This window comes from Macrobrachium rosenbergii, chromosome 6 (genome assembly GCF_040412425.1).
Source record: "Macrobrachium rosenbergii isolate ZJJX-2024 chromosome 6, ASM4041242v1, whole genome shotgun sequence".
Classification (NCBI taxonomy): Eukaryota; Metazoa; Arthropoda; class Malacostraca; order Decapoda; family Palaemonidae; genus Macrobrachium; species Macrobrachium rosenbergii.
The window spans coordinates 44,686,512-44,704,011 of NC_089746.1; the positions used below are offsets into that span (position 1 = coordinate 44,686,512).

General features: G+C 37.4%; 2 protein-coding genes across 5 annotated transcripts in view; both read right to left on the reverse strand.

Moving 5' to 3' along the window:
- The window catches only part of LOC136839504 (serine-rich adhesin for platelets-like), a 29,039-nt gene extending 21,839 nt beyond the window's left edge, over nt 1-7,200 (reverse strand). The window contains exon 1 of one of the 2 annotated variants that reach the window (XM_067105667.1): nt 6,967-7,200. The gene's annotated coding sequence lies outside the window, so the exon portion shown is untranslated. The remainder of the gene's footprint in view (nt 1-6,966) is intronic. The other variant, XM_067105668.1, reaches the window with a different exon arrangement.
- The window catches only part of LOC136839505 (uncharacterized), a 550,025-nt gene that overhangs the window by 220,153 nt on the left and 312,372 nt on the right, over nt 1-17,500 (reverse strand). The gene's annotated exons all lie outside the window — the stretch shown is intronic.

Sequence of the window (17,500 nt, forward strand, 5' to 3'; positions counted from 1 at the left end):
TATGCTCACACCCACCCACCCACCCACACACACACACACACACACACACACGCGCGCGCGCGCGCACACACAAAAGAGTCAGTCTTCTGTTTCCTATATGAGTGATTTTTGCCTCCTCGAACAACATCATTTAAGAACCAGGGAAGTCTAGTTAAGTTCCATTTCGTGCAAGTACACCCGAATTTCCTACCCCCAATATTCCCGTTCCCTCCCTGCCAGTAAATATTTCAGTTTTCATAGTCGTGAAAACAATTCTCCCACGCCTGCACAATATAAGCGACGGAAATATTCAAAATCATCAAAGCATATACCCACGTTTCATAAAAAAAAAAAAATAGTGAAAAAAAAGTCGCGTTGTTGACAAGGGACGAAACCTGAAATTGCCTCTCATGATGTGCCTTTCTCATCCTGGATGGCAGGCGAATATCAGGAACGGTTGCTAAGGAAGATTTTCATGGCAAAGAGGCCGAATTTGTAAAGAAAACTTCCCCGAAGATTTAAGGAGAAAGCAATCAAGTGAAGATAATGTATTAGTTTCTGTAATTCACGAAAAGTAAATAAAACAAAATTAAAAAGTGTTCTTAAGAGGCCGAATTTGTAAAGAAATTCGTCCGAAAATTTAAGGAGAAAGCAATCAAATGAAAGTAACGTACTAGATTCTGTAATTCACGAAAAGTAAATAAAAAAAATTAAAAAAGGTGTCCTTAGGAGGCCGAATTTGTAAAGAAAAATTGCCCGAAATTTTAAGGAGAAAACAATCAAATGAAAATAATTTATTAGTTTCTGCAAGTCACGAGAAGAAAATAAAACAAAATTAAAAAGGTGCGTTAGGCAGGACTAAGAGAGGCCGATTTTGTTCAGACAACGTGCAAGAAAATTCAAGGAACATAAATATCAAATGAAAATAAAGTATAAGTTTCTGTCATTCACGAAAAGTAAACAAAACTAAATTCAAAATGAACATTAGGCAGGACTGAGAGAGGCCCATTTTGTTAAGATAACGTGCACGAAAATTTAAGGAACATATCAATCAAATGAAAATAATGTACTGGTTTCTGTAGTTCATGAAAAGTATATAAAAGAAAACTAAGAAGGTGCATTAGGCAAGACCAAGAAATAAGGGCAGACGAGGCAAAATTACGAAGCAGTAAGAAGATAATAAGTATAACAAGACAAGGCAATAAAATTTTATTATTATTATTATTATTATTATTATTATTATTATTATTATTATTATTATTATTATTATTATTATTATTATTATTATTATTATTATTATTATTCAGAAGTTGAACCCTATTCAAGAGGCAATGACTTGAGATTCAAGCTCCCAAAGAATAAGGTGCTCATTCGAAAGTAACAGAAGGAAATACAGAAAGGGAAATACAGAAAGAGGAGATAATTTATTAGAAAAAAACAGATAAATTAACGAATAAATAAATAAACAAATAAGTAAAATACAAGGAGAGTATAAGAAAGTTAGGTGACAGGAGACCAAGAAACAAAATCAGGAGAGGCATGACTAAAAAATAAATAAGGGTGAGGCAATACTAAAAAAAAATAAATAAATAAGGGTGAGGCAATACTAAAAAAAAATAAATAAGGGTGAGGCAATACTAAAAAAAAATGAATAAATAAGGGTGAGGCAATACTAAAAAAAATGAATAAATAAGGGTGAGGCAATACTTAAAAAAAAAAAATAAGGGTGAGGCAATACTTAAAAAAAAAAATAAGGGTGAGGCAATAATAATAAAAGAAAAAATAATAAGTCAATGTTGAAATAAAGACAAGCACCAGCAAACGGACCCCTAATTAAATAGGAGGAGTCGAGTTGTGCCCAGGAAATCAAGGCAGGTCATAAAGAGACAAAAACAGGGTCACGTGGACCCACGAACCATCTTAGAATGGCTATCAAAAGTCTACAGAGACTCGGGCTAAGTTGCAAGACCAGGTATATTCTCTCGAAGCGATTTCAAAACCTTGGAAAGACCAACGGGTCTTAACTCTTTGAGAACTGCGTGACCCGGGTTTCAGAGGTGGTAAAATAAGCGATCTCTTCTTTCTGTATTCCCATTACCTTCTGTAACTTCTAATGAACCATACTCTTTGGGGGCTTGAAATTCAAGTCAATGGTCCCTGTGGTGGGCTTATTCCATATGAATAAGGTTCACTTTCTGAATAATAATAACAATAAAACTACTACTACTACTACTACTACTACTACTACTACTGCTACTACTACCACTACTACTACTACTACTACTACTACTACTACTACTTCTTCTTCTCATTATTATTATTATTATTATTATTATTATTATTATTATTATTATTATTATTATTATTATTATTATTATTATTATTATTATTATTATTAAAATTGTGCATGCACTTACTCGAGAAACTAGTTTTGTAAACACTAAAAACCATAATACTATTATTTTCTTTATCTTCTCACTATTATTATTATTATTATTATTATTATTATTATTATTATTATTATTATTATTATTATTATTATCATCATCAAAATTGTGTACGCAGTAATGAGCAGAGATTCATATGAGGTAAATTAAACCAAAGCCGCTGAACTTTAGAATAATGTTTCCACTCCCACGACAAACGGAAGGAAGAGAGAGTTTATCTAACATATAATTAAAGATGATGAAGCGCTCACATTAATGACGCTGTATCAACAGCAAGGCAAGTCACAAAACGCAAAGAAGCATGACCCTTGCAATTAGTTTTATAGCCTATTAAATTAATGATCATTAGTATGAGCAAAGATATGACCGGGAAGAGGAACTTTGAATATGCAGAGAGAGAGAGAGAGAGAGAGAGAGAGAGAGAGAGAGAGAGAGAGAGAGAGAGAGAGGGAACTTGGAATATGCTGAGAGAGAGAGAGAGAGAGCGAGAGAGAGAGAGAGAGAGAGAGGGGGAACCCAGAATATGCTTCTAGAGAGTGAAAGAGAGAGGGAGGAACTTGGAGTATGCTGAGAGAGAGAGAGAGAGAGAGAGAGAGAGAGAGAGAGAGAGAGAGAGAGAGAGAGAGAGAGAGAGAGAGAGAGAGACGCAAAAGAAAATTGCATCTCAAACAGTTTTTAGATTTATCCCATCCATATTTTACTGGAAAACCAATCTTTTTTCAGCCAAGGTTTAACACCCGATCATCTACTGTATATGCGTAGCTTGCTGACCTCCTCGTATCTATATATAAAGGCAAAAATGTAAACACTTTATCGATTGTACTTGGTGACCTTAGCCCATCGACCTTCGACCATTGTATATTTGTCAACAAAAAGTTAGCCTTTTTTTGTTTCTACGGGAGAATACAGTTCAATAAATAATGCCTATAAGAGAATACAGCAGTTCTATAAATCATGCCTATACGAGAATGCAGAATTTCTATAAGCAATAACTATACGAGAATAAAGCAGTTTAAGGAACAATGCCTACAAGAGAACGCAGAATTTCTATAAGCAATAACTATACGAGAATACAGCAGTTCTATAAACAATGCCTATACGAGAATGCAGAATTTCTATAAGCAATAACTATAACCAGAATACAGCAGTTCTAGGAACAATGCCTATACGAGAATACAGTAGTTCTATAAATAATGCCTATAGGAGAATGCAGAAGTTCTATCAGCAATAACTAAACGAGAATACAGCAGTTCTATAAACAGTGACTATACGAGAATACAGCAGTTCTATAAACAGTGACTATACGAGAATACAAAAGTTCTATAAACAATAACTATAAGAGAATACAGCAGTTCTACAAACAGTGTCTATACGACAATACAGCAGTTCTATAAACAATAACTATAAGAGAATACCGTAGTTCTATAAACAATGACTATACGAGAATACAACAGCTCTATAAACAATACCTATAAGAGAATACAGTATTTCTATAAACAACGATTGTACGACAACACAGCAGTTCTATAAACAATAACTATAAAAGAATACAGTAGTTCTATAAATAATGACTATACGAAAATACAGTAATTCTATAAACAGTCACTATACGAGAATACAAAGTTCTATAAACAATGACTAAAGAAATGGAGGAAACTTTCTGGAATATAGGATATTGATAATTGTTGACACAACACCTTGGTATTGACAGTAAAGCGCCGAGCTGGCGTTCAGTAGGTTCCTGATTGGATTCCAGTCTGCCGCCCACCAGTTGACCCATCTGTGTAAATGTTGGGTATGTATATATATATATATATATATATATATATATATATATATATATATATATATATACAGTATATATTATGTATATATATATTATTTATACACATATATATGTATATATACTATATATACATACATATATATATATATATATATATATATATATATATATATATATATATATATATTTTTTTTTTTTTTTTTTTTTACGCTAAACGAAGTTTATCATTATTTTCTTGTCCATGAAGATGTATGTTGTGGGAACGAGCAGTAACCCTTCACATGAAATGTTACCATAGTTCCACGTTTAGATACTAACCTTTGACTACGTGAATTATAGCAGCTCTCTCTCTCTCTCTCTCTCTCTCTCTCTCTCTCTCTCTCTCTCTCTCTCTAAATTGCTGATGGTACCTACGTAAGCAACACCTGCTTTACTGCGTAATTGTCCAAGTGGTTACAACTATAAAATTTGTATTTATGCCCATTTACTGCACAGACTTAAACGTACACATGTGATTTTCATGTGAAATGGGGAATAAAGTATAACGGGCACGTATATGTAATATATACGTTACATAAAATATAACATAAGCACGCATCCACACACACGGATATTATATATATACTATATATATATGTGTGTGTGCGTGCGCGTGTGTGTGTATGTATATATGTATGTATACAGTATATATACACACACACACACATACATATATATATATATATATATATATATATATATATATATATATATATACACACACACACACACACTCAAAGTGTTAATCACATTACAAAACGCAAAAATATACAAGTAAACACTGCAAGCATCACATCATCAATGTCACAGAGAGGCAAACCTGCAATGCCCACTCGAGTAATATTTCAGCGGCGGACAATTTCCTCGCAACGAACAGTAACAACAGTGAAGGGAGGCAACGGCGTCGGAACAAAGCAAAACGGTCGCAGATGAACAAAACAAAACAAAAGAACGTCGTTGTTTTTTTTTCAGACTACAGATGTTTTTCCAAGGTCGGACACACAACAGCCAGTTACTGAGAAAAGTCAACATAGACCGACAGCATCCAGTAGATGAAAGTTAAATGCTTTAAATAACTCTCGAGGTCTTGCAGATGCTTCTTGTCGAATTAACTTTTTTTTTTTTTTTTTTTTTTTGGTTAATATGACGAAAGCGCAGGCTAAGGGTGATTTAGATAGTCGCCTCTGTGCGTACACGAAAAGGGAGGTCAGTGAGGAGTGAAGGTCACTCGTGCGTTGCCAAATATCTGTAACCACGAGGAAAGAACGTGGAACTGAAATATAGAACTTAGGCCAAAGGCCAAGCGCTGGGACCTATGAGGTCATTCAGAGCTGAAACGGAAACTGGCTGTAAGAAGGTCTGAAAGGTGTAACAGGAGGAAAACATCGCAGTTGCGCTATGAAATAACTGCTAGGGGAGGGGGGACAGCTAGATGGAAGAAAGAGGAATATGAATGGAGGTACAGTGAAGGGAATGAAAGGGGTTGCGGTTAAGGGCTGACGGGACGCTGCAAAGAACCTTAAGTAATGCCTACTGTGTACCACGTGAGGTGCACTGACGGCATTACTCCCCCCGCCCCCACACCGGGGTGAGGAATGAATCTGAATTATGTTCGGAGCGGTAAAGCCTCAATTTTTTCAACACTGCCCAGTTCGTACTTGGGCGCGTTACGATTTGATTTCAACGCATAACAAATTAACGCGCCCCCCTCCCCCCAAAAAAAATAAGTAGTGTACTTGTCAAAGCGGGACAAATAGATGATAACTGTCTCAGCAAAGGGCATTAGGACTAAAAACAGAGGGTTCTGAGTTGAAACTAATTATTACGAGGCTGGGAATGTCTAGTTACACGGGGGGAATTTGCGATGAGAATGAAATGATTTAAAATGAGAATAAAATGAGTTAAAAACGATGTCATTTTCAAATTCGGTATGCCACACACGATGTCGAGAGAGAGAGTGTTCTTTTTGGTATCTGTTCTTTTTTTGTTTTCTGTGCTTCAAGGTTAAAGTAACAGACAATGTAATCTCGCCATTCTAAGAAACTTGGAAAAACACAGAAAAAAAAACAAGCTTTGACTGTTTTTGCACCACGAAAAAGTCACATTTAATTGCCTTCTTTGGAAATCTGATCAAGTTTATGACAAATGTCAGTTAAATACGGTCCATAAGGATTATAATTCCACCAAGCCACATGTCATTAAAAAGAAATAAGGCAGAAATTACGATTACAATGTACAGAGACACACACCGATTTCGTCACCGCCCCGTACGATCAGAAACCAGCATAATACGGACCACTCGCAACAAAATCTCATTTTCAGTCAATATCCGAGAGATGATTACTGAATGAATCGATGGCGGCCCACACACACACACTCATACACATACACACTCGCACACAAACACAGACACCAATTCCGAATTCACAAACACGCACACGGAAAGCAAACACGATCACTGAATTAATCGTGTGCCCACTTCACTGAGCGTCTAGGGAGTGGATATTTCAGAGCACGACAATAGCAGTGTAACTTTTTTATTATTTCTTCCGTAGTTTCGCCAAAATAAAACACCCACACACAGAATGAAACCACGAGAAAAAAAAAAAAACAATCATCCATCGAAGGGACGGTGGATGAAATATAGTGGTTCTTATTGCGCGCGGGTGTGGAAACAAAAAAAAAAACACTTATTATGATTATTTTTACACTTACAGCTCTTTCTATTTCTATATATCTCTCTCTTTCTCTCTTTTAAAGAGAGTGGCGTGTTGCGGGTGACACGCGAAACCCGCTGAACTGTTTAAAAAAAAGAAAAAAAAAAACACACTTGCGTCGGGTTGATAAAAAAAAAAAATGAGGCGAACTGGCACTGTCGACACTGTAAAACCAAGGCACCTGCGTCGCGTGAGGGCCCGATGCAGACTAGTGCTGGCTGTCCGTGATCAAGGAAAAGAGAGAGAGAGAGAGAGAGAGAGAGAGAGAGAGAGAGAGAGAGAGTAAGTGGCGGCCAGGAGGAGGAGGAGCAAGAGGAGATAGACGAGGAGGAGGAGGAGGAGGAGTAGGAGGAGGAGGAGTAGGAGGAGGAGGAGATCGGCGAGAATAAGGAGAGCGACAGCAGCAACAGCAGTAACAGCAGCAGCAGCAACTGAGAGTTGAGGAGAAGAGTTGATGATGCTCGTGCTATCAGCGGCCGTATCAGGGCGAAAGGATGACAGTGGTCCAAGTAGACAAGACAAATGCCGAAGAGGTGTCTCTTCTTCAGCATATACGGGCAATTCGCCGCATGAATGAACAAGTAAAAAATCGAGTTTTCTGTCCCGTGGTGGCCTCAGCCAAGGCCCATAAAACTCTTAGCGCGGCCCATGAAATTCAGCCACGGTCCGGTGGTGGCCTATGTTGTTGGTACCTAAAGCTCTGCCAGAAGTACGATTATGGCTAACTTTAACCTTAACTAAAATAAAAACCACCGAAGCCAGGCGGCTGCAATTTGGTATGTTTGATGATTGGAGGATGGATGATCAACATATCAATTTGCAGCCCTCTAGCCTCAGTAGATTTTAAGATCTGAGGGCGGATGGACCAGACAAGGCCGGCACAATAGTTTTCCTTTACAGAAAACTGAAAAAAGGGAGGAAAACCTCTGCGGCCAAATCTAAAAACATGCGTCGAAGTAAAGTAGGTAGGTAGGTAGGTAGAACGAGGAGGGGTAAGGGAAGTCGAGTTGAAGGTGGGGGCGGGGGCGTTCGACATCCCTCTCCCCCTCCAAAGCCAGCCCCCCTACCCCCCCAAGACAAAACGGACCTTATGGAAACGGCGGCAGCAGTCGACTCGTAAGTCTACAGGAAGAGTCTCTGAACACGATACTGCCGCCGATACCGCTTCGGTTTAAAGGGAACGGGATGAACGGAGCGAGACCCCGAAAGGGCGTGTGGGAATGGCTTACTCCAGGGGGAGAGAGAGAGAGAGAGAGCAACAGGTGAAGAGGAGAGAAGGGAGGAGGAGGAGGAGGAGGAGGAGGAGGAGGAGGAAGTCACACACAACAGGTGAAAGAATGTAATTCAACAAGTGGATGAGGGGTACAGTGGCAGGCAGGGGCGTGTCCGTGGAGCTTTATACATATGGAGGAGGGAATGCAGACCTAGTAGGGGCAGTATTCTGTTGGGAGTACTCAGAAATAGTAAAAGTGTAATAGAACACAGACAGAAAACACGCACATGCGCGCGCACACACATACACACGCAGTACACCAAATGTCAAAATAAAAAGAGAACACACATACGAGTATGCGCACATGCACACACACACACACACTCACACAGTACACCACATGTCAAGGAAATGACGCATTGTATAATCATGAGGTCATCCTAGGGCAACGCAAAAAACTTCACCAAAATACTCCTGAATTTCTGAAACAGATTCTGAAATAAACTTTATTGCAAATCAGGTTGAATCTTAATGACTAAAAAATTAAACCAAAAAAAAGAGAGACGAAACTTAATAAATTTACAAAATCAACAAAAATCGCAATGAAACTTAATAAATGAAAAAAAACAACCTCCTATTAAATTAAAAAAAATAAGAAAAAACGCAATGAAACTTCTCTTCCAAATTCATCAAAACGACTGAACAAAGCCATTCGACGACCATACGACCTTGATTACGCTCTGGGAGAAACCAGTGCATGAGAGGGGGTTGTTGTTGGGGAGTCCGGGGGGTGAGACGTGGTTGGTGGAAGGGGAAGGGGAGGGGAGGAGGGGGAAAGGGGACTACACGCAGAGATTCGGATGCCGTGGAACTAGGCATGAGAGACCTTGGGGTTTGGGATGTTGGCGGGGAGGGGACAGGATAGGAGAGGGAGGGAGAGAGAGAGAGAGAGGAAAGGGGGAGTGATAAACGACCGAAAGCAGCGATTAGGAGAGAAGCATTATCGTAAGCCCGACCCATAATTGGAAAGAGGCGTATATATATGAGTTCAGGTTACACGAGTCTGCATAACAATTCCTAACATTCTTTTCTATTCTTTTCTATTCTTCGTAAAAAGATTAATAGAACACTAAACATATTTTCCTTTCTTTAATTTCAAAACAACTTTTTTTCTTGTAATGCTGGAATACACCGTGGGGTAACTTTTTAATTTCCGTTCCTTATTCACCAAAGAGCCCAAAGTGTGGGACAGGGAACATTGTCGGGATCTTATAATAACAATTGATTTAACATTTATATTTGTAAGTAGGAATGCATGTAAGTGTATATGTAATATATATATATATATATATATATATATATATATATATATATATATATATATATATATATATACATAAACAAACACACACACATATATATATTACAGTATATATATACATATATTATACATATATATATATATATATATATATATATATATATATATATATATATATATATATATATATTCATATATATGTACATACATATATATATATATATATATATATATATATATATATATATATATATATATATATATATAGTAGTATATATATATATATATATATATATATATATATATATATATATATATATATATATATATATATATGGTGTGTGTGTGTGTGTGTGTGTGCGTGCGTGCGTGTGTGTGTGTGTGCATGTGCGTGTTAACCAAGCCCTGCGTTCACTCCGTACACATCATAGCATTTGACGAGACAGTTTCTCAGAAATTCTGGTATGTAAATTTATCACAACCTCGCTCGCCATTCAACAACTGGCTACTTCTATTCAATTATTCAGTGAATTATTCAATACAGTTACTGGAGCTATTGGGACTTTCCTTTGCAAGATTAAACAATGGACATCAACGGAGCTTTTCCAACTCAAAGGACATCATTTAAGACCGTTAAAATGGTAAAACATGCAAAAAAAAAATTAAGTGTAAGCCGCACTTGAAAGATATATTTTTCCTTTTGAGGTAGAGGTGAAAATGTTTCAATTTATTTATATCCAGGATTTAAAAGTCATTAATCTTTCAAACCGAAGTCATAAAGGGGTCTTTATCCTCTAAAGCTTTACTAAAGGAACGCTCTACACTTATTCTAAGCTGGACTTGAAAATGTCTCGTTTCTCTTTCAAGCTGAGTTTTAAAACTTTCTTTACGTCTAAAAAGGCCAGGAAAAAACGCTTAATTTTTCAAGTCCCCGTAAGCTTTCCTGGAGGGAAGAACAAAAGAATTTTGGGTTTTCCATACAAGCTGAATTTTGAAACTTACTTTACGTCTAGAAGGGACTGAAAAACGGTTAATTTTCCCCTTATGCTTTCCTGGAGGAGGGAACAATTTAAAAATGTTTCGTTTTCCCTTCAAGCTGAGTTTTGAAACTTTCTTTACGTCTAAAAGGGACTGAAAAACGCTTAATTTTCTCCTTACTCTTTCCTGGAGCGTAGGGTAGCAATGAATTAAATGATGCAAAAAGGAACATTTGCCGTGAAAGTTAATAAACGCTGGGAGGGAAGAGCAACAGGGCTGTCTTCCCATTAATTAACTTTTTATCGACAATTACCACACTCGACAGGCAATTCGTCTGTTCCGAACAGTGAATACTTTCAATTTGTGCACCTAATAACTTGGGGGGAGAGAGAGAGAGAGAGAGAGAGAGAGAGAGAGAGAGAGAGAGAGAGAGAGAGAGAGAGCGCTGTCCTAACAGACAGTGCAGCAATACGTCGCTTGTATTTTAACAGACCCAAACTGATACTGAAATTGGAAATCTCTTAATTCGAAATAAAAAGACAACTGATGAAATCATGACTTGATTATTTTTCCGGCTCTTTCACCTAGAGAGAGAGAGAGAGAGAGAGAGAGAGAGAGAGAGAGAGAGAGAGAGAGAGAGAGAGAGAGAGAGTCATTATATATTTAGAGGAACTATCAGCTGAGTGAGGATGCATGAATAATAGCCTGAGTCATCCCCATCCATATATATGCGATCCGAGAGGCAACACCTATTCGTAAGGCCACTTTCCTCCGCCGAACTCTTGACAAAGTAGATTCACTCACTGAAAGTCGAATTCTCTCGCGTTCTCTAGTCTAGACAAATCCGGAAATGGACCAATAAATATAGGTATTTTTTCAAGCAGTGACGCAGTGGATGTCTTCAATAAATTAGGCTGCAGAGTAAAAGGGAAAATATAATGTGATGAACGCAGTGTGGTTTGACAGCGACGAGATTTATCAAAGCACTTTGTTTCGCCCCAAAAAAAAAAAACCCACTGCAAATTATTCAGTTAGCGAACACACACATGCACAGTACACTCATATATACACACACACACTCGCGCCTCACACACACGCACCTCACACACACACAATATGAAATGTGTACGTGTCTGTATACATGAGAGTGCCAACAATTGTTTGCGCTCGCACAGAACGCATAATCATCCCAGGAACTTAGACTTAATAGGACAAGTCTGTTTGAAACGAAAAGCAACTGTTCATCAGACAAAGCAATAACAGAGAGACACTTTTTCTCCCCCTGAACTGTTTGGATACAAAGAGAGACGACGACAACAAGCCTATAATGTGATTAATCACTTCTGTGAAGTCTGTCATGCGATGAACTGGCCTACTTCAGCAGAGTGTTCAGTACGTTAAAGCATTTAATGTAGACGTGTATAGCAAAACTCTTATTGTAAAGAAGACAAACATGATGTTGTCTAAATGCATGTATTATTTACTACCCTCCCAATTACTCCAACGCAATGTGAGAGATGAAACTGTTTCTGTGGCTAAATAAATGATCAGTGTGGAAGCTTAAATAAATACACATATTGAACATGTAAGTACGATTAAAAAATGCATGACATTGCCTGATATGGCTGGTATTATTTTTTAAAAGTGTTTAATTTGTTTTCTTTTATTATTTCTACAGTTATTTAACAGTTTTGCACACGCTCCCAAACAGTAAAATAACACCTTTAATGCATTCACTTATCACCACCCTGGGGAAAACAGTAGACAATATGAACTCAGTTCGCTACTTTTTTACTGCAGATTTCTCTCCTCATCACGAAAGAACCAGATTCCAGATTTATAGTCGTCCTAACATCCCGAAGCGTGGCTCGAGATGATTTAGTGATTTCTGTCATGGGCATGACAGGAAATCCGGCAGGTTAAAAATGACCCGCTTTTGTTCTCCTTACCGACATGCAAATGATCCTGCTTAGTATGGATTTCCCTGTTTTCTCTGCCAACATTGTTGGCATTCCAGAACTTCCTTAGTTTTTTCGACGTGAACCGGCGAGACGGGACAATCACGTCCCTTTCACAAGAGGAATTGTTTTCAGCTTTCAAGATGCGATGAGGACAGGTTTCAAATCTTAATTTTTTCATCAATATCCCTCTTTTCCCGCGGTTGCTTTCAATTATCTCAGCTTTAATAACTGTTTTTTTAAACCATTTTTTTTGCTAGTAATTCTTTTTTTTTTTTTACTTTTTTCTCTTAATATGGGATTCAAATTGTGTCGAGGATATTCCTCAGATCCTCTCCAATACTATTTCTCTTTTTTTTTTTAACTGTTTTCGATTGTATCAGCCGTAAATAAAGATAAATTATCACAGCTACCAAAATGCGTTGAGAATATGTTTCAAATCCTTATTTCTTCAACACAGTCCCCCCTTTTTTTGGGCTGTTTTCTCCAATTTTAACCTCTTTTCAGTTATCATAGCTTTAAATAAAGAAAAATTATCTCAGCTTCCAAAATGCGTTGAGAATATGTTTCAAATCCTTATTTCTTCAACACAGCCCCTCGTCTTTTTTTTTTGGCTGTTATCTCTAATTTTAACCGCTTTTCAGTTATCATAGCTTTAAATAAAGATAAATTATCTCAGCTTTCAAAATGCGTCGAGGATATGTTTCAAATCCTTATTTCTTCAACACAGCCCCTCGTCTTTTTTTTTTTAGCTGTTTTCTCTTTATTTCAAGCTAAGATAAGCACTTTTCAGTTATCTTAGCTTTAAATAAAGAGAAATTATCTCGGCTTTCAAAATGCGTCGAGGATATGTTTCAAATCCTTATTTCTTAAATACAGCCCCTCGTCTTTTTTTAGCTGTTTTCTCTTTATTTCAAGATAAGATAACCGCTTTCCAGTTATCTTAGCTTTAAATAAAGAGAAATTATCTCGGCTTTCAAAATGCGTCAAGGATATGTTTCCAATGCCTATTTCTTCAACACAGTCCCTCGTCTTTTTTCAGTTGTTTTCAATTATCTCAGTTTTAAAAACACAGAAATTATCTCAGGTTTTGTAATACGTCGTGAATATGTTTCAAATCCTTATTTTTCTAGTAATATCTATATTTCTTTAGTTTTTTCAAGTATCTCAGCTTGAAATAAGAGGAATTATCTCTGCTATCATAATACGTCAAAGATGTTTCAAAAACCTTATTTCTCCAGTACCATTCCTCCTTTTTTCAGCTATAATTAAGGAGAAATTATCTCAGCTTTCATTATTCGTCGAGGATATATTTCAAATCCTTATTTGTCCAACAACATTAATCCTTTTCTTTTTTTGTAGTATTTTAAATCATCAGCTGTAAATAAAGAGAAATTATCTCAGCCTTCATAATACGTCGAGGATATGTTTCAAATCCTTATTTCTTCAACACCATCCTAACATTTTTTTTAGTTGCTTTCAATTATTCCAGCTTTAATAATCTCTTTCTTTTTCATTCTTTCTCATCATAATAATCCCTTATCTTGCCTTTCTTTCTCTTTTATGAAATGGAGACTAACGACAAATGAACCTTGAAAAGAATAAAGAAAGGTCCAATTAACCTAAATAAAAAGTTAGGGAAGGGTATAAAAGGAGAGGGGGGGTGGTGGTGCTGAGGAAGGGCGTGAGTAACGAGAAGGGACCACCTACACCACGCCCACCTGGTCTACGGCAAACTCCCCAAAAATGGTCGCGGGATTAACGTTGATGATGAGAACATTCCGCCACCTCCTTTTGCTTACACTCGGCAAAAAACGTCTGTTTAAACGTCTCCAAAGAGCTCGTTCAGTAGGCACTTAACGCGGACGCTTTTGTTTACAAGCCCAGAGGATCAAGTAATAGACACGAGGGAAGCGCTGATCTCACTCAATGGCTTCCATATTTGAACCAAGTCTCCATTCACCCAAGAGCTAAAGGCGACGTCTGGTTGCGTCATCGTTCTGGGCGAGTTGGAAGTGGCGTGTCTCCTCCTTAATCGGTTATGGGATGACAGCAGTGTTGGTAGACAGACAGGTTGATTGATAGATAGATAGATAGATAGATAGAGATTATCTAAATATATACACACACACACACACACACATATATATATATATATATATATATATATATATATATATATATATATATTATTTATACACACACACACACACACATATATATATATATATATATATATATATATATATATATATATATATATATATATATATATATATATATATATATATATATATATATATATATATATATATATATATATAATATAACGAAGTGCATGCAGTTGGACAAACACACATGTAAAAAGTAAGGCGATGGTCAATAGTTTTCAGGTTACGAAAAAATAAATAAATGAAACTGATAAGAATTGCGACGAGGGATGCATAAATCACAAAACATGCATATGTATTAAGAAACATACACACGCGCGCGCGCGCAAGCGAAGTCAGGAGAGAATAAACTAGATTTCAGTAAAAAAAAAAAAAAAATGAGAGGAATAAGGTTATGACGGGTGCGGTATTGGGGGTGTGGGTGGGCGGGGGTGGGAGAAAGGGGAGGTTGGGTAGAAGGAGAAAGATCTTATCTCAAACAAGCGCATGGATGCTGGCAGAGAGCTCAATATTTCTAATATTTCCACCATCCTAAGTCGAGAAAATACATAAATAAAAATCCCCGCGAACACATCTATACATCGATAGCAGCCTGACATATATCAGTCATCCTGTCAATCAACCTACCTACGCATCAGTAAGTATGCATAAAGAGTTTACATCAGTCTCATTCAGACAATCAAACTGGGAAACTTGAAGAGTAGCCCAACCCGAGACAAACCACTCGTCCCTTCTTGACCGTGCCGGAGGTCACTAGAGACGAGGATGATGAAGAAGTGGATCGTCACGATACTGTCGACGATAACTGTCGACGATAGCTTCGACTTCAGCGCTGAAGTCAGTTCGAGAAGGGACTGGTTTTTGCCTTCGTTTTTCATGAGACGTTTCATGAAAACGGACGATTCTTTCATGGCCGTAAGGTTGGTATTAGAGCTTTTCATTACGAACGCCCCGACCTTACGGAACCGCTGCATCCCTTCGAGGAGGAGGAGGAGGAGGAGGAGGAGGGATGTTTCATGACAACGGACGAAGCTTTCATGACGTAAGGTTGGTATCAGAGCTTTTATGCGTGAAAGCTTCGCCCTTACGGAACCACTGCATCTCTTCGAGGAAGAAATAGGAGGAGGAGAAGGAGGAAGAGAAGGAGGAGGAAGAAAAGTAGGAGGAGGGACGTTTCAAGAAAACGGACGATTTTTTTCATGACCTTAAGGTTGACATCAGAACTTTTATCTGCGACAGTCTCGCCCTTACGGAACCACTGCATCCCTTCGAGAAGGAGGAGGAGGAGGAGGAAGAAAAGGAAGAGGAGGAGGAGGAGGAGGAGGAGGAGGAGGAGGAGGAGGAGGAGGTGGAGGAGGAGAAGGGCGGAGGCTCCTGACGGCTGCCCACGTTCGTGTTCTCAAGGATGGCCATCAGTCGCTGGAGGGCCTCGGCACTGGGAGGAATAGGGACGAATATTCTATAATTGCTCTTGCTCGTCTGAGAGAGAGAGAGAGAGAGAGAGAGAGAGAGAAGATAAATACACAACTTGGAAACCAGCATTAAAAGCATTCCTAGACGTAAAAAAACATTTTGCAAGATATAATCAAAAATGATTGCGAAGCGCCTGGAACTAAAAAAAATGTAAAGAATAAAAATAAACGAACAGAGAGAGAGAGAGAGAGAGAGAGAGAGAGAGAGAGAGAGAGAGAGAGAGAGAGAGAACTTGGAAACCCACACCAAAATCATTCTTAAACGTAAAAAAAAGTTTCTGCAACATGTAATCGTAAATTATTACGGAGCGCCTGGAACAGAAGAAAGATAAAAAAAATCTAAAAAAAAACTGACCGAGAGAGAGAGAGAGAGAGAGAGAGAGAGAGAGAGGGAGAGAGAGAGAGAGAGAGAGAGAGATACACAACTTGGAAACCCGCACCAAAATCATTCTTAAGCGTAAAAAAAAAGTTTCTGCCACATACAATCGTAAATTATTACGGAGCGCCTGGAACAGAAGAAAGATAAAAAAAGACGGAAAAAAACTGACCAAGAGAGAGAGAGAGAGAGAGAGAGAGAGAGAGATACACAACTTGGAAGCCAGCATCAAAAGCGTACAAGAAAAAGTTCTGCAAGATACAATCGCAAATTATTACGAAGTGCCTGGGACGACAAAAAGAAAATAAAAAAAAAAAATACAGAAAAATAAAAACAACTGACCAAACCCTAAAAGTCATAAAACTATACACATCGGAAAATCCTTATATGGAATCAAAACGTCTTTTGCTTTTTTTTTATCAGCCTCAAACACAAGTTCCCCTGCAAGTTTTTATTAGTATCATTATCATTTTATGCAAATATGGTGAGGTAATTCGATAGCATTTCACCCTTGAAAGTATCCCAAATCTTCCCCCCTCCACAAAAAAAAAAAAGAATTTCAAGCAGGTACAAAAAACTTAGTTATGGAAGGTAAAAAAAACTCTTACGAAAGATAAAAAAAATCAGTTACGGAAGGTAAGAAAATCAGCTATGGAAGGTAAAAAAAAGAAAACTCAGCTATGGAATGTAAAAAAGCTCCAGTTATGGACGGTATAAAACTCGGTTACGGAAGGTAAAAAAACTGTTATGGAAAGTACAAAAAGACCGTTATGGAAGGTAAAAAAACTCAGTTATGGAAAGTACAAACACAAACTGAATTATGGAAGGTACAAAAAACCTCAGTTATGGAAGGTACAAAAAAACTCACTATGGAAGGAACAACAAATTAGTTATGAAAGGTGCATAAAAAACTCAGTTATGGAAGGTAAAAAATACTCGGTTATGGAATAATAAAAAAAACAGTTATGGAAGATACAAAATCTCCATTATGGCAGGTAGAAAAAAACTCAGTAATGGAAGTTAAAAAAAAATTCAGTTATGAG